Below are 17,717 nucleotides of genomic sequence, written 5' to 3' on the forward strand. Positions count from 1 at the left end.
TTATTTTGTATCTCAGCTTTAGCCCACTCCCTCATTCCCTCCTAATTCTACCCTCCCTCCCTCACCTCCTCCCTGCCCCTCTCTAAGTCCACTGATAGGGGCGGTCCTCCTCCCCTTCCATCTGACCCTAGTTTATCAGGTCTCCTCAGGACTGGCTACAATGTCCTCCTCTGTGGCCTAGCTAGGTTGCTCTTCCCTCAGGGGAGGAGAGGAGTCAAAGAGCCTGTCACTGAGTTCATGTCAAAATCAGTCCCTGTTCACCTTACTAGGGTACCCAGTTGGACCCTGAATTGCCATGGGCTACGTCTGAGCAAGGGTTCTAGGACCATGCATGGTCCTTGGTTGGAGAATCATTCTCAGAAAAGACCCCTGTGCCCAGATACATTTGGTCCTTGTGGCATTCCCGCCCTCTCCAGGTCTTACCAACTCTCTCTTCTTTCATAAGATTCCCTGCACTCTGCCCAGGTTTGGTTATGAGTCTCAGCATCTCCTTTGACACACTGCTAGGTAGAATCTTTCAGAGGCCCTCTATGGTAGGCTCCTGTCCTGTTTCTTGTTTTCTTCTACTTGCAATCTCCATCCCATTTGTCTTTCTAAGTGAGGATTGATCATCTTACCCTGGAACCTCTTCTTGTTTAGCTTCTTTAGGTGTACAGATTTTAGTATGTTTGTCCTATCTTATAGGTCTAGTATCTACTTATAAGTGAGCAGAAAAACACACATGGTATATACTCCTGATCTCTTTTAAGATGGACTGGTGCTGGATTTTCTGAAATGCTTTTTGGCATTTATTGAGACAATCATATGGGTTTTTCCTTTCAGTTTGTTTATATGGTGGATTAAATTGATGGATTTCTCTATATTGAACCACTTCTGCATGCCTGGGATGAAGCCTACTTGATCATGGTGAATGATATTTTTGATGTGTTCTTTGATTCAGTTTTGTGTCAATATTCATAAGGGAAATTGGTCTGAAATTCTCTTTCTTTGTTGGGTCTCTCTGTGGTTTAGGTACCAGGGTGACTGTGGCCTCATAAGATGAGTTTGGCAATGTTCCTTCTGTTTCTATTTTGTGGAATAGTTTGAGGAGTTTTGGTATTCTTCTTTGAAGGTCTGGTAGAATTCTGTGCTGAAAACACCTGGCTCTGGGCTTTTTTATTTATTTATTTATTTATTTATTTATTTATTTATTTATTTATTTATCTATCTATCTATCTATTTATTTATTTATTTATTTTAGATGGGAGACTTTAAATGACTCTAATTTCTTAGGGTTATAGGACTACTTAACTCATTTAACTGACTTTTTTCTTTATTTAATTTTTATAATTTATTCATGTTATATCCTGATTGTAGCCCCTCCCTCATCTCCTCCCGGTTCCACCTTCCCTCCCTCCTCCCCCGACCCATCATTTTCCCCTAGTGCACTGAAAGGGGGAGTTCTCCTCTCCTGCCATCTGACCCTAGTTTGTCAAGTCTCATCAGGACTGCCTGGATCCTCTTTTTCTGTGTCTTGGCAAGGTGAATTGCCAGAGGGAAGTGATCAAAGATCCAGCAATGGAGTTCATGACAAAGGCAGCTCCTGCTCCCCTTACTCGGAAAGCCACATGGAGAATGAACTGCCTATCAGATACATATGAGCAGGGGGTCTAGGTCCTCTGCATCCATGGTCCTTGGTTGGTGCATCAGTCTCTGCAGGTATTCCTAGGCTCAGAGTTTTTAGCTTTGTTAGTCTTCTTGTAGAGATCTTGTCTTTTCCAGGTCCTTTTATCCTCCCCTTCTTCCATTAGATTTCCTGTGCTCTTCCCAAAGTTTCACCGTGAGTCTCAGCATCTTCTTTGATCCCCTGTTGGTTGGAGCCTTTCAGAGGAACTCTATGTTAGGCTCCCATCCTGTTCCCTCTTTTCCAGGCTTCTGGTGTCTAACCTGTTTACCATTCTGAGTGGGCTTTAAGAATCCTCCCTAGGGCCCTCCTTGTTATTTACCTTCCTTAGGTCTTTAGATTTTAGTGTGTTTATCTTATATTATATGGCTAATATCTGCTTATAAGTGAGTACATACCATGTGTGTCTTTCTGGTTCTGGGTTACCTCAATCAGTATGATCTTTTCTAGTTTCATTCATTTGCCTGCAAATTTCATGATTTCCTTGTTTTTAATTGCTGAGTAGCATTCCATCATGTAAATGTATGACAATTTCTATATCCACTCTTCAGATGAGGGATGTCTAGGTTGTTTCCAGTTCTGCCTATTACAAATTCTTTCAAGTTCTGTAAATAATTGTGTTGGTATTTTGATGAGAATTGCATTGAATCTGTAGATTGCTTTTCATAGGATGGCCATTTATACTATGTTAATCCTACTGAGTCATTAGCATGGGAGATTTTTCCATCTTCTGATATCTTCTCCAATTTCTTTCTTCAGAGACTTGAAGTTTTTTTTCATACAAGATTTTCAGTTGCTTGGTTAGAGTCACACCAAAATACCTTATGTTTTTTGTGTCTATTGTGAAAGGTGTTGTTTCCCGAATTCTTTCTCAGCATATTTGTTTTTGTATACTGGAGGGATACTGATTTTTTTTTTTTGTTAATTTGTATCCAGCCACTTTTTTGAAGGAGTTCTCTGGTAGAATTTTGGGTTCTCTCATGTACACTATCATAACGTCAGTGAATAGTGATGCTTTGACTTCTTTTCTGATTTGAATCCCCTTGATTTCCTTTAGTTGTCTTATTGCTCTAGCTAGGACTTCAAGAACAATGTTGAAGAGACTGAGGTATTGGACAACCTTGCCTTGTCCTTGATTTCAGTGGGATTACTTTAAGTTTCTCACAGTTTAGTTTGATGTTGGCTATGGGCTTGCTGTATATTGCCTTAACTATGTTTAGGTATGTGACTTGTATCCCTGATCTCTCCAAGACTTTAAACATGAATGAATGTTGGATTTTTATCAAATGTGTTTTTGGCATCTAAGGAGATGATCATGTGTTTTTTTCCTTTCAGTGTTTATATGGTGGATTAAATTGATGGATTTCTCTATATTGAACCACCTCCGCATGCCTGGGATGAAGCCTACTTGGTCATGGTGGATGATATTTTTAATGTGTTCTTGGATTTGGTTTTCAAGTATTTTATTGAGTATTTTCGCATCAATGTTCATAAGGGAAATTGGTCTGAAATTCTTTTTTTGTTGGGTCTTTGTGAGGTTTAGGTATCAAGGTCACCGTGTTCTCATAGAATGAGTTTGGCAATGTTCCTTCTGTTTCTATTTTGTGGAATAGTTTTAGGAGTTTTGGTATTAGTTCTTCTTTGATGGTCTGGTAGAAATTCTGTGCTGAAACCATCTGGCCCTACCTTTTTTTGGATGGGAGACTTTTGATGACAGCTTCTATTTCTTTAGGGGATATAGGACTATTTATTTCATTTACTTGATCTTGATTCAGTTTAGGTAAGTGGAATCTATCAAGAAAATTGTCCATTTCAATTAGGTTTTCAAATTTTGTAAAGTATAGTCTTTTGAAGTAAGACCTAATGATTATTTGGATTTCTTCATTGTCTGTCATTATGTCCCTCTTTTCATTTCTGATTTTGTTGATTTGGATAGGGTCTCTCTGCTTTTTAGTGAGTTTGGCTAAGGTTTTGTCTATCTTGATGTTTTTCTCAAAGAACCAGCTCTTGTTTTCATTGATTCTTTGAATTGCTTTCTTTGTTTCTAGCTTATTGATTCATCCCTGAGTTTGATTATTTCCAACCATCTACTCTTCTTGGGTATGTCTGCGTTTTCTTTTCTATTTTTTTTTTCTAGAGCTTTCAGGTGAGCCACCAAATTGCTTGTATGAGATGTTTCAAATTTCTTTATGAAGGCACTTAATGCTATGAATTTTCTCTTAGCATTGCTTTCATTGTGTCTCATAAGTTTGGGTATGTTGTGCCTTCCTTTTCATTGAATTCTAGGAAGTCTTTAATTTCTTTCTTAATTTCTTCACTGACCCAGCTGTCATTGAGTAGAGTTGTTCAGTTTCAATGTATATGTAGTCTTTTGCTATTTCTGTTATTGTTGAGGTCCAGCTTTAGTCCATGGTTGTCTGATAGGATACATAGGATTGTTTCAATCTTGTATCTGTTGAGACTTGCTTTGTGCCAACTATATGGTCTATTTTGGAAAAAGGTTCTGTGAGGTGCTGAGAATAAGGTATATATATTTTTTAATTTTTTATTTAACTTTTATTAATTACACTTTATTCATTTTGTATCCCCCATAAGCCTCTCCCTCCTCCCCTCCCGGTCCCATGTATGCATGTATGCCCCTCCCCAAGTCCACTGATAGGGGAGGTCCTCCTCTCCTTCTTTCTGATCTTAGTCTATCAGTTCTCATCAGAAGTGGCTACATTGTCAGGGTTCTAGGTTATCTCCACGGATAGTCCTTGGTTGGAGTATGAGTCTCTGGGAAGTTCCCTGTGTTCAAATTTTCTTGTTCTGTTGCTCTCCTTGTGGAGACTCTGTCCTCTCCAGCTCTTACTATTTCCCACTTCTTACATAAAATTCCATTCACTCTGCCCAACAGTTGGCCATCAGGCTCAGCATCTGCTTTGACAGTCTGCAGGGCAGAGGCTTTCAGAGGCCCTCTGTGGCAGGTTCTTAGGTTGTTTCCTATTTTCTTTTTCTTCTGATGTCTATCCTCTTTGCCTTTCAGGATGGGGATTGAACATTTTAGTTAGGGTCCTCTCTTTTGCTTAGTTTGTTTAGATGTACAGATTTTAGTGGGTTTATTCTATGTTGTATGTTTATATGAGTGAGTATATACCATGTGTGTCTTTTTGCTTCTGGGACAACTCACTCAGGATGATCCTTTCCAGGTCCCACCATTTACCTGCAAATTTCATGATTTCCTTATTTTTCATTGCTGAGTAATATTCCATTGTATAGATGTACCACAGTTTCTGCATCCATTCTTCAGTTGAGGGGCATCTGGGCTGTTTCCAGCTTCTGGCTATTACAAATAAAGCGGTTACAAACATGGTTGAGCAAATGTCCTTTTTGTGTACTTGCGCCTCTTTTGGGTATATGCCTAGGAGTGGTATGGCTGGATCTTGAGGAAGCGCTATTCCTAGTTGTCTGAGAAAGCGCCAGATTGATTTCCAGAGTGGTTGTACAAGTTTACATTCCTACCAGCAGTGGAGAAGGGTTCCCCTTTCTTCACAACCTCTCCAGCATGTGTTGTCCCTTGAGTTTTTGATCTTGGCCATTCTGATGGGTGTAAGGTGAAATCTCAGGGTTATTTTGATTTGCATTTCCCTAATGGCTAATGAGGTTGAGCTTTAAGTGCTTCTCTGCCATTCAATATTCCTCTACAGAGAATTCTCTGTTTAGCTCTGTTCCCCATTTTTTAAGTGGATTACTTGGTTTGCTGCTTTTCAGCTTCTTTAGTTCTTTATATATACTGGATGTGAGTCCTCTGTCAGATAAAGGGTTGGTGAAGATTCTTTCCCAATCTGTAGGCAGTCGCTTTGTTTTGATGACGGTGTCCTTTGCTTTACAGAAGCTTTTCAATTTCATGAGGTCCCATTTATTGATTGTTGCTCTTAGATCCTGTGCTGTTGGTGTTCTGTTCAGGAAGTTTTCTCCTGTACCAATGAATTCTAGGGTATTCCCCACCTTTTTTTCTAGCCGATTTAATGTGTCTGGTTTTATGTTGAGGTCTTTGATCCACTTGGACTTCAGTTTTGTGCAGGGTGATAAGTATGGATCTATTTTCATTTTTCTACATGTAGACATCCAGTTGGACCAGCACCATTTGTTGAAGATGCTATCTTTTTTCCACTGTATGGTTTTGGCATCTTTGTCAAAAATCAGGTGTCCATAAGTGTGTGGGTTTATTTCTGGGTCTTCTGTTCGATTCCATTGATCCACCATTCTGTTTCTATGCCAGTACCATGCAGTTTTTATAACTGTTGCTCTATAGTACAGCTTGAGATCAGGGATGGAGATACCTCCAGGAGATCTTCTATTTTAGCAATTCTCGGTTTCTTGTTATTCCATACGAAGTTGAGAATTTTTCTTTCCAGGTCTGTAAAGAATTGTGTTGGCAATGTGATGGGAATTGCATTAAATCTGTAGACTGCTTTTGGTAAGGTGGCCATTTTTATTATGTTAATCCTGCCAAGCCATGAGCATGGGAGATCTTTCCATCTTCTCATATCTTCCTCTAATTCTTTCTTCAGAGACTTGAAATTTTTTTCATACAAGTCTTTGACTTGCTTGGTTAGGGTTACACCAAGGTACTTTATGTCATTTGTGGCTATTGTAAAGGGTGTTGTTTCCCTAATTTCTTTCTCAGCCCTTTTGTCTTTTGTATACAGGAGTGCTACTGATTTTTTTGAGTTAATTTTGTATCCGGCCACTTTGCTGAAGGTGTTTATCAGCTGTAGGAGTTCCCTGGTAGAGTTTTTGGGGTCACTCATGTATACTATCATATCATCTGCAAATAGTGATAATTTGACTTCTTCCTTTCCCATCTGTATCCCCTTGATCTCCTTCAATTGTCTTATTGCTCTAGCAAGGACTTCCAGCACTATGTTGAAGAGATATGGAGAGAGTGGGCAGCCTTGTCTTGTCCCTGATTTCAGTGGGATTGCTTTAAGTTTCTCTCCGTTCAGTTCGATGTTGGCTATAGGCTTACTGTATATCGCCTTTACTATGTTTAGATATGTGCCTTGTATCCCTGATCTCTCCAATACTTTAAACATGAATGGATGTTGGATATTTCTCAAATGCTTTTTCAGCATCTAGGGAGATTATCATGTGGTTTTTTACTTTCAGTTTGTTAATATGGTGGATCACATTGATGGATTTCCGTATATTGTTCAACCCCTGCATACCTGGGATGAAGCCTACTTGGTCATAGTGGATAATATCTTTGATGTGTTCTTGTATTCGGTTTGCAAGTATTTTGTTAAGTATTTTTGCATCAATGCTCATAAGGGAGATTGGCCTGAAATTCTCTTTCTTTGTTGAGTCTTTGTGAGGTTTAGGTACCAAGGTGACTATGGCTTCATAGAATGAGTTTGGTAATATTCCTTCTGTTTCTATTTTGTGGAATAGTTTGAAGAGAATTGGAGTTAGCTCTTCTTTGAAGGTCTGGTAGAATTCTGCACCGAAGCCATCTGGTCCTGGGCTTTTTTTGGATGGGAGACTTTTGATGACTGCTTCTATTTCTTTGGGGGATATAGGACTATTTAATTGATTTACGTGGTCCTGATTCAGCTTTGGTAAGTCAAATCGATGAAGAAAATTGTTCATTTCATTTAGATTTTCAAATTTTGTTGAGTATAGACTTTTGAAGTAAGTCCTAATGATTGTTTGGATTTCCTCAGTGTCTGTAGTTATGTCCCCTTTTTCATTTCTGATTTTGTTGATTAGGGTGGTGTCTCTCTGCCTTTTAGTTATCTTGGCTAAGGGTTTGTCGATCTTGTTGATTTTCTCAAAGAACCAGCTCTTGGTTTCATTGATTCTTTGAATTGCTTTATTTGTTTCTAATTGATTGATTTCAGCCCTGAGTTTGATTATTTCCAGCCATCTACTCCTTTTTGGTGTGTCTGCTTTTTCTTTTTCTAGGGTTTTTTAGTGGGCCATTAAGTTGTTTGAATGAGCTGTCTTGAATTTCTTCTTGAAGGCACTTAGTGCTATGAACTTTTCTCTTAGCACTGCTTTCCTTGTGTCCCACCAGTTTGGGTATGTTGTGTCTTCATTTTCATTGAGTTCTAGGAAGACTTTAATTTCTTTCTTTATTTCTTCCCTGACCCAGCTGTCATTTAGTAACAAGTTGTTCAGTTTCCATGTGTGTGTAGGCTTTTTGCTATTTCTGTTGTTGTTGAAGTCCAGCTTTATTCCATGGTGATCAGCAAGATACAAGGGATTATTTCAATCTTCTTGTATCTGTTGAGGCTTGCTTTGTGACCAACTATATGGAATATTTTGGAGAAGGTTCCATGAGGTGCTGAGAAGAAGGTAAATTCTTTTGTGTTTGGGTATAAAGTTCTGTAGATGTCTGTGAGGTCCATTTGATTCATGACCTCTGTCAGAGATATTGTTTCTTTGTTTAATTTCTGTTTTGTTGACCTGTCCTTTGTTGAGAGTGGGGTGTTGAAGTCTCCCACTATTAATGTGTGGGGATCTATATGTGGTTTAAATTTTATCACTGTTTCTTTTACAAATGTGGGTGCTCTTGTATTTGGGGCATAGATGTTCAGGATTGTGATGTCTTCCTGGTGGAATTTTCCCTTGATAAGTATGAAGTGTCATTCCTCATCTCTTTTGATTAATTTTGGTTGAAAGTCTATTTTATCAGATATTAGAATGGCTACTCCTGCTTGTTTCTTGGGTCCATTTGCTTGGAAAGTCGTCTTCCAACCTTTTACCCTCAGGTAATGTCTATCTTTGTGCCTTAGGTGTGTTTCTTGTATGCAACAGATTGCTGGGTTTTGTTTACATATCCATTCTGTTAATCTGTGTCTTTTTACTGGAGAGTTGAGTCCATTGATGTTGAGAGAGATTAATGACCAGTGCTGTTATATCCTTTGATTTTGATGTTGGCTGTGTTCATAAGTTTGTGTGCTTGGTTGCTTTTTGTTTTACTGTAGTAAGGTTATTTATTTCCTGTGTTTTCTTGACAGAAGCTAATTTTCTTGGGTTGTATTTTCCCTTCCAGTGTCTTCTGTAATGCTGGATTTGTGTGTAGGTATTGTTGAAATTTGTTTTTGTCATTGAATATCTTGTTTTCTCCATCTATGAGGCCTGAGAATTTTGCAGGGTATAGTAGCCTGGGCTGACATTTGTGTTCTCTTAGGGTCTGCATGATATCTGTCCAGGCCCTTCTGGCTTTCATAGTTTCTGTTGAAAAGTCAGGTGTGATTCTAATGGGTTTGCTGTTATATGTTACTTGGCCTTTTTCCCTTGCAGCTTTTAGTATTTTTCTTTCTTCTGTATACTTACTGTTTTGATTATTATGTGGCGGGAGGATTTTCTTTTCTGGTCAAATTTGTTGGGTGTTCTGTAGGCCTCATGTATCCTTATTGGCTTCTCCTTTAACTTGGGGAAATTTTCTTCAATGATTTTGTTGAAAATATTTTCTAGGCCTTGGAGAAGGGTGTCTTCTTTTCCCTCTATACCTATTATTCTTAGGTTTTGTCTTTTCATATTGTCTTGGATATCTTGGACGGTCTGTGTCAGGAATTTTTTGGATTTAACATTTTCTTTGACAGATACATCGATTTCTTCCATTGTATCTTCTACACCTGAGATTCTTTCTTCCATTTCTTGTAGTCTGTTGGTTATGCTTACCTCTGTAGTTCCTGTTTTCTTCCCTAAATTCTTCCTCTCCATCATTTCCTCCATTTGTGTTTTCTTTAATTTTCCAGTTCTATCTTCAGGTCTTAAGTTGTTTTGTTTACTTCCTTCACCTGTCTGCTTGTATTTTCCTCTTTTTCTTTTAGTTCCTTCAACTCTGTTCCTTTTATTTCTTTCAGTGATTTAATTATTTCTTCTCTGAAGGCCGCAAACGCTTTGGCTGCATCTTCCCGTATTTCTTCATGGATGGCCATAATCTGCTTGTCTTTAACTTCCTCCATTTCTTTATGGATAGCCATGATCTGTTTGGTTTTATCTTCCTCCAATTCTTTTTTTTTTTAAATTTTTTTTCTTCCTCGAATTCTTTACGTATTTTATTTTTTTCCTCTCTTATCCTCTTCATCAGCATAAATGTAAGGTCATCTTCTTGATTTTCTATTATGCTGCGTTGTCCAGGGCTGTTCGCCCCTGGATGGCTGGGTTCTGGAGATGCCATATTGCTCTGTCTTTTGTTGGTTGAGCTTTTACGCTGACCTCTATCCATTGGGCTGATTTAGATGTTGGCTGTTAGTTTCTGTGCTTCCTGGAGTCCTGAGGTAGGGAGAATCCCCTTGGCCAGAAGATGATTTTTCCTGAAGGAGTCCTCCTCTGCTTTTTGGTTATGGTCACTGTATGGCCAGTTTTTCTCAGGAATTGCCACTGCTCACCTCAGGTGTATAGCCCTGAGTAGTAGCTGTGGTCTTTGTTAGGCGGGGGGGGGGATCTCCTCTTACCCATAGAAGTTCTCAAGACAGCTGCCCCACTGCTGGGTTTCTCGTTATAAATTTATTGTGCTGCTGCTCACTAAATTTCCATGTACAGTCCTCTTGAAGAACCTGCTGATTCCCTAGCTGTGCGGTTTTCTTCCAATAGGGAAACTCAGTCTGTTATCCTGGAGCACACAGTTCTGTCCAGGAAAGTGAGAGGTGCGCCCAGGAAGTCTCTGGGCCAGAGGCTGAGTTCTCCCCTCTGGGCCTGGAGAATGTGCACCTAGGTTGAGCTGGCGCCTGGGGGTGCTGCTCTGGTCTGGAGGCTGGGTGCTTCACTCTGGACCAGAAGCTGTGTGTCCCTGTCTGGGATGGCGGCTGCAGGTACTGCTCTGGTCCAGACACTGTGGGTGCAGCCCTCTTGAAGGACCAGGGATTTCCACAGTTTTGTCAGTCTAGCTTGGGATAACTGGTTGATCCTTGGCACAGTATCTGAGGGCTCCTGTAATGGCTCTCTGGCTTTTGTAGGTTTGAGGATGCAGCTGTGTGCCCCAGTGCCCTAGGGGAACTCAATAATGGCGGCTGAGCACAGCACTCCTGCCTGCATTAAAGCCTAGAGTCTGCGTGAATCCAGGAAGTCTTTTGGTGCTGGGTGTCCTGAGTGTTAGACTTGATGATCCCCTCCACTGGGGGTTTACTCCTGCCAGAGACACCCAGTCTTTGCTTTGGGGACCGCTTTTCTGTCTGGGGTGGCAAGTAGTACCCACAGGCACAGATGTCCGCTTGTGGCTCCGCCTTTCTGGCCTTTGGGAGCCTTGGCGGCTGCCTAAACTGGGTTATTTTTCCCGAGACCTTTTCGGGGTGGGGGTGTTGGCTGAGTGCTGTGAGATCAGACCAGCCATTTCCCTCCCTGTGGGTTTGCACCTGACAGTGAAACGCAGTCTCTGGTGCCCTGGTGCCCTGGTGCCCACAGTTCTATCTGAGGTGGCGAATCAGGTGCGCAGGCAGGGCTCTGTGCAGGCGCCTGGGTCCCCGGCTCTGGCTCTGGGCTGGCTCCTGGGGCACCCGCGGAACCCGAGTCTTTTCCAGGGGATGTCTGGGTGACCTAAGGTTGGTCCCAATCGTTTCCTACTCCATGGGGTTATCTCTCGACTGGAAAATCCGGTCTGTGGTGTTGTGGGCCCACTGTTCAGTCTCGGACAGTGACCAGATCAGGCTGCTGTGTAGCTCTGGGCTGGCGACCAAGCTTCTGGCGGAACCAGGATCTCTTCCGCGGTTTAGCTGGGTGAGTTAAAGCTGATTGAATCCCCCACCATGGGGTATCCTCTCACCTGTGAAACACAATCACTTGTGTTTTATGGCTGCGAGTTCTGATTGCTGGTCACTGTGACAATCCTGCTGTGCTGCTCCTCAGAATGAGAGTCCTCCTGGCGCCGCCATCTTGCCCCGCCTCCATATGTTGATTGTGTTTTTATGCTGACCTTTATCCTTCTAGCTGTTTTAGGTGTTGGCTGGTAGTTTCTGGTGCCTGCTAGAATCCTGGGGGATGGAGATGGTGTAGGAAATCTCCTGAGCAGGAATCTGGTTGTTCCTGAAGGAGAACTCTTCAGCTTGTTGGGTATGGTCTCTGAATGGTCAGTGGTTCTTAGGCAATTTCTGCAGCTCTCCTCAGGTGTATGATCCTGTGGGCTAACTTGGCTCCTTGGGAGCCCAGGGGTTCTCCTCTCATGAGGTGGGGTCCCAGAGACTGTTTCCCTGCCACTGGCTTTCTTGCTCTGAATTTAATGAGCTGCACATGCTTAGACACTTAGAAGAACTAGGGAGCTCGGAGCTTTGGTCAGTTTTACCAGGGAGACAGGTTTAGCTTTGGAGAAGCATCTAGGCCTGATCCTGTGGCTCCCAGTCATATGTAGGTCTGAGGTTGGAGCTCTGTGCCCCAGTACCTGAAGGTAATCAGTGGCTGGTGAGCACAGTACACAGGTGTGTGGCTGGAGGCTAGAGACCCTGAGCCTGCTGGAACCTAGGAACTTTTCCAGGGATTAGCTGGGTGCCCTGAGGTCAGACCTGATTGTTTCCCTCACCATGGAGTTTCTTCACAACTGGGAGACCCAGTCTGTGGTATTTTGGGGCCCACAGTTCAGTCTGGGACTGTGAGCACAGCGCACAGGCATGCCATTTACCTGATCTTGATTCAACTTTGGTCAGTGGAATATTTTTTTAAAAACATATTTTATGGATAACTGGTTGATCCTTGGAGCAGTATCTGAAGGCTGCTGTAATGGCTCTCTGTCTTTACACAATAAGGACATTTGCTCATCCATGTTTGTAGCAGCCTTATTTGTAATAGCCAGAAGCTGGAAACAGCCCAGATGTCCCTCAGTGGAGGAATGGATGCACAAATTATGGTATATCTACACAATGGAATATTACTCAGCAATAAAAAAACAAGGAAATCATGAAATTTGCAGGTAAATAGTGGGATCTGGAAAAGGTCATCCTGAGTAAGCTATCCCAGAAGCAGAAAGATGCACACGTTATATACCCACTGATATAGACATATAATATAAGAGAAACCTACTAAAATCTGCACACCCAAAGAAACTAATCAAGAGGGAGGACTCTTGCTAAAATGCTCAATTCCTATCCAGAAAGGAGAAAAGAGGGAACAAGTCAGGAGCCTGACACAGAGGACCTCTGAAAGACTGCCCTGCAGACTATCAATGCAGATGCTGAGACTTATGGGCAACCTTTGGGTGGAGTGCAGGGAATCTTAGGAAAGAAGTGGGAAACAGTACAATCTGGAGAGGACAGGAACTCCACAAGGAGAGCAACAGAACCAAAAAATCTGAGCACAGGGGTCTTTCCTGAGACTGATACTCCAACCAAGGACTACGCATGGAGATAACCTAAGACCCCTGCACAGATGTAGCCCATGGCAGTTCAGTATCCAAGTGGGTTCAATTGTAATAGGAACAGGAACTGTCTCTGACATGAACTGATTGTCTTGCTCTTTAATTACCCCCCCTGAGGGGGAAGCAGCATTACCAGGCCACAGAAGAAGACACTGCAGCCACTCCCCATATTTTATTTATTAATTTATTTTTATTTACTTCCTTGTTATAGCTGTATCCCTCCTTCTCTCCCTATCCCTCTCTTCCCCCTTTCCCCTTTTGTCTTCCTCATAAAAGGGGAGCAACCTTTCACATCCACCCCAGCTCACCAAGTTGCATCAGGACTGAGCATATCCTCTTCCCCTGTGGTCTAGTAAGGCAGTCCCGCCAAAGGGAACTGATCAAAAAGCTCGTGAGTCCTTGTCCAATGTAGTCCCCACTTCCCTTACTAAAGAGCCCACATGAAGCCTAAGCTGTCCATCTCCTACATCTTTGTAGGGGTTCTGGGTCCAGTTCATGCATTGTCCTTGGTTGATGCTTCACCAAGCAGTCCTTTGGGCCCTGTTTGGTTAGCTTACTTGTGGAGTGCTCATCACTGCCATGTCCCTTCTTTCTTTCCACTTTTCCACAAGACTCTGATCATTGCCCACTGTTTGGCTGTGAGTCTTAGCATCTGTTTTGAGGCTCTGCTGAGTAGAGTCTCTCAGAGGACAACTCTGTTGGGCTCCTGTCTTCAGGTTTAGCAGACTATCATTCATAGTGTCAGGGGTTGGCAGTCCTCCATAGGGTGGGTCTTTGGTTAGGCCAGGCATTGGTTAGGCATTACCTCAATCTCTGCTTTATCTTTATCCCTGCACATCTTGTAGGCAGGGTAAATTTGGAGTTAAGTTTTTGAGGGTGTGTTGGGGTTCCCTTCCTCTACTTAGGAGGCTAGTCTAGTTAGAAGGTGTCCTCTTCAGTCTCTATGACTTCTGCTACTAGGAATCACTACTTGAATCCTCCTCATATCCTCTCAGGAGCCTACCCTGGCTTAAGTCTTCAGCTTGTCACAGATATACATCCACCATCCTTTTCTTTTTTTCTCTACAGGCCTACTGTCCTCTCACCCTCAATCTCCTCAGGTCTGATTTCCCTCTTAAGTGTCTGCATTCCTTCTTCTACCTTGTTTTCTCTCTTCAGCCACTACCTCTGTCTATTCTAATTCCCCTTCCAAATGAGATTTATGGATCATTTCTTGGATCTTTCTTGTTATTTATCTTCTTTGGGACTATACCTCACAGTATGCTTATCCTTTACTATATGGCTAAAATCTTATATGCACTGGTTACCTCACTCAGGATGATCTTTTGTAGTTCCATCTCTTTGCCTGCAAATTTCATGATTTCTTTGTTTTTAATAGCTGAGTAGTATTTCATTGTGTAATACTGTATAGTATTCCACAGTTTTTTTTAAATCCATTTTTCAGTTGAGGGACATCTGAGTTGTTTCCAGATTCTTCTATTACAAACAAGACCACTATGTTGTATGGTGGAATGTCTTCCACGCATATACCCAGGAGTGGTATCATTGGATCTTGAGGTATATCTACTTCCAATTTTTTTCTATTCTTTTTTTTCTAGTTTATTATGACTTTATCTCAATTTTCTGAGAATGTGCCAGATTGATTTCCATGGTTGAACAAGTTTATACTCCTACCAGCAATGGAGGAGCACTGCCGGAAGCCAAGGCCAGCTAGTGGAAAGTTACAGACAGCTGTAAGAAGGCAGTAGGTGAGAGATTTACGTTTCTGGAACCTATGAGACATCTGTGTGTCAGGCTATACATTTTGAGATATCTTAGCTGACATTCTTGTAGTATCTCTTTTAGTAAACATTCTTGCGGTGTTCTGCATCATCATTAATCACCCTGTTATGTTTTGTAAACTATATTGCTGACACATTTTCCCTTCCTGCCTTCTCCCTATAAAGTTGTGTGAAAATTTTCAAACACAGGAGAGTGAGATCAGACTATAGACTTGCTCTCATTCTTTGTGTCTCTTGTTGCCACTTCATTCTTTTCACCCCTCCTTAGGAACCCATTGAACTCCCACTGGATGGGACATACTTGGTGCCCAACGTGAACCTGAGGCACGGGTATTGAATTGAAGGTCATTCTTTGTAGGCCCACACAATTTCATAGGATAGCCACTTCTATAGGGGAAGTGAGTGAAGATCCTGCATAGAGATCTCCACAGAGCCACCCATCTGTGAGTCTAATCCGGAGAGGTAAGTCAGAACGACAAATTATGGGAGAAGAATTGAATAAGCATGACTTATTCTTACAGGGTCTCAACAAGTCCTTCAATACACAAGGAGTAAGGGTAAACAAAAAAAATCACAAGCTAAAGAGTTGCTTGAAAGATTAGAGCAGCAAACAGGCAGGAAAAAAAAGTTTTTCTAAGATTATTTCTAATGTTCATAAAGGAGCTCAAACAGATTTGTGTAATTTGAGAGCAAAAAATGATTTAGGAGACAAGCTCTAGATAATGAGTATAAAACAGAGTAAAAAAAAAAAAAAAAAAGAAAAAAACTGCCAGGTCTTATAATTCAGTAATTCAGACTGGCCTCTTTCGCCTGCCTTCCTCTAACCCAAACAACAACACAAAAAGACCTCCAGGTGGGCCTGGGTAGAAAGCATGGAGTGGGGCCCATAGCTCGTAGCTTGGTGAGCAGAGGAACGGGGACACTGTACTTCTTCCCCCTCCCCTACAGCGGGCTAGGCTTGGATGGCTTAGATGGCTTGCACAGAACTAGGGTGGATGGGAACACTCACACCCTCAGAATTGGCTGCTGAGCTGAGCAGCATCACACTGCCCCCTTCCTCTGCTCATCCCTCCTCCCTAGGGCTTCAGTCAGTGTCCAACTCTCTGACGGGCCAGAGGGATGGAGCCACTTCTAGTTTTAAAGATTAAATTGTGTTCACTGATAAATTCTGAGTTTTAAATTTAGTTCTGACTTTTAAAATCATGGTTATGCTCTATAAATTCACTCCTAAAGAAAATGATTTGTTTTAATGTTACAAAAACAGGTTTTAAAAAATACTTAAATATTTAAAAAGCAGGTACTGCGGTTGTTCTTGTCTTTGTCTCTGTGTTTTGTTTTTGTCTGCCCACTTTCTGTTTTGGTTTCTGCTTTTGGTTTGCTCTCGAGGTCTGAGAAACTTGGAGAGTTTCCAATCTGGTCAAGGGAGTCTGGGGGATGCCCCAGTTCCTGGGGAAAGGGCCCATAAAGGCAAGATGGTCGCTGAGACCTTATTCTGTGTGAAGAAAGGGCCATGGGGGCTCTGTTCCATCTGGAATCTATGTGTGTATGTGTTTATCTGTGGACTTAAAATGACGATATTTTAAAATCTGACTGAGGATATTAATATTTTTGGACATGAGACAGTTTAAATGAACACCTCTAAGTTGGGTCCTCGACCATCAGAGTTAAACTCTAGAAAACATTTTAAAATTTATCAGGTATTTTAAAATAATAATCCTTGGACAGTCTAACAAAAAACTTAAATACAGTTTCTCAACCCTTTGGGGGAGGTCAAAAGACCTTGGTATTTATTTTATTAATTTTACAAAGTAAAATCAAGTCATGCTGTTTAAGACAATTAAACAAAAACTGCAGTTATTACAATATATCATGTAAAAAAACCTATAAAATATGTTGTTCTTCATTTAAAAAGGCTGGAGATTCTTGAATGCAAAATGTTTGCTTATGCTCTTTTACAGGACAAAAAGGACTACAGCTCCATGTTAGCCCAATGTTATGCAGATCATTGTTAACCATTATATAAAATATATGCCTGGCTGCCAGTATCTAAAATAAATGACTTAATGCTGTTTCTTTCTGGTCTATAAATTTGGTATGACCAAAATAGTCTATTTTTCGCTGAAGGCTGCAGGCTAAGTATAGTTCTCTGTTTAATGCTAAACAAAGCATTTGTCCTTTAATTTTTGCTGTTAAGTTTTAATATAATATGATAGGATTAATAAAATTTGCTAGCCTCTTTATAAATTATGTTTAATTAAAAGTTTTGCTTTGATTTAGTTTAAAAAGAGCATATTTGAAGTTATGCTAAAGATTATAGTTGAGTACAAGATTGAATTTTACCTAATCTCTTTGTTTAGGTTTTTTTTTTTAAGGTTAATATTAAAATGGGTAACCGTAAAGTTTGCCTGTATAGATCTACCTAATATTTGGTTCTAAAACATACATTTAAAATATATGCCAAAATTAAAGATTATAACATCCTGTTTTATAGGACACAGTTTAGAGCAGATGATGAAGGTAAAAAAAGAGTAACTCAAATATTCTGGCTCTCAGACTTGTCAGAGATCTGAAAAATATGGCATTTTAACATATGTAAGCTTATTATGACAGAGGCCAACCTGTTGAGCCACAAGAAAACAAATTAATTCAGTTTTTATAGATGTAACCTATAGTTTTTCCATTTTAAATAAAAGTTATTCCAATTGTTAATACTTTAATGGTATTTACTGATGACTCATTATCTGGTGTTGCTGCCTGTGCTTATAAAAAGAAAAACAATGTCCTTTCAAGTGTCTAGCACATCTGTGCAAATAGCAGAGTTATCTGCAGTATTGGCTGTGTTTCAAAGTTTTAATAAGCAGTTTTTAAACATTTTTACAGATAGTGCATATGTAGCTCAGTGTTTGCCTAGGTTAGAGACTTCAGGTTAAATTCAGAT

At 40.8% G+C, this 17,717-nt stretch overlaps 1 pseudogene; it reads left to right on the forward strand.

Annotated features, from left to right (window-relative positions):
* Nucleotides 1–17,717, forward strand: part of LOC129676857 (vomeronasal type-2 receptor 26-like) — a 57,036-nt pseudogene that overhangs the window by 28,804 nt on the left and 10,515 nt on the right.

The sequence above is a fragment of the Psammomys obesus genome, unplaced genomic scaffold (genome assembly GCF_907164565.1).
Source record: "Psammomys obesus unplaced genomic scaffold, mPsaObe1.curated_primary_1811, whole genome shotgun sequence".
Lineage (NCBI taxonomy): Eukaryota > Metazoa > Chordata > Mammalia > Rodentia > Muridae > Psammomys > Psammomys obesus.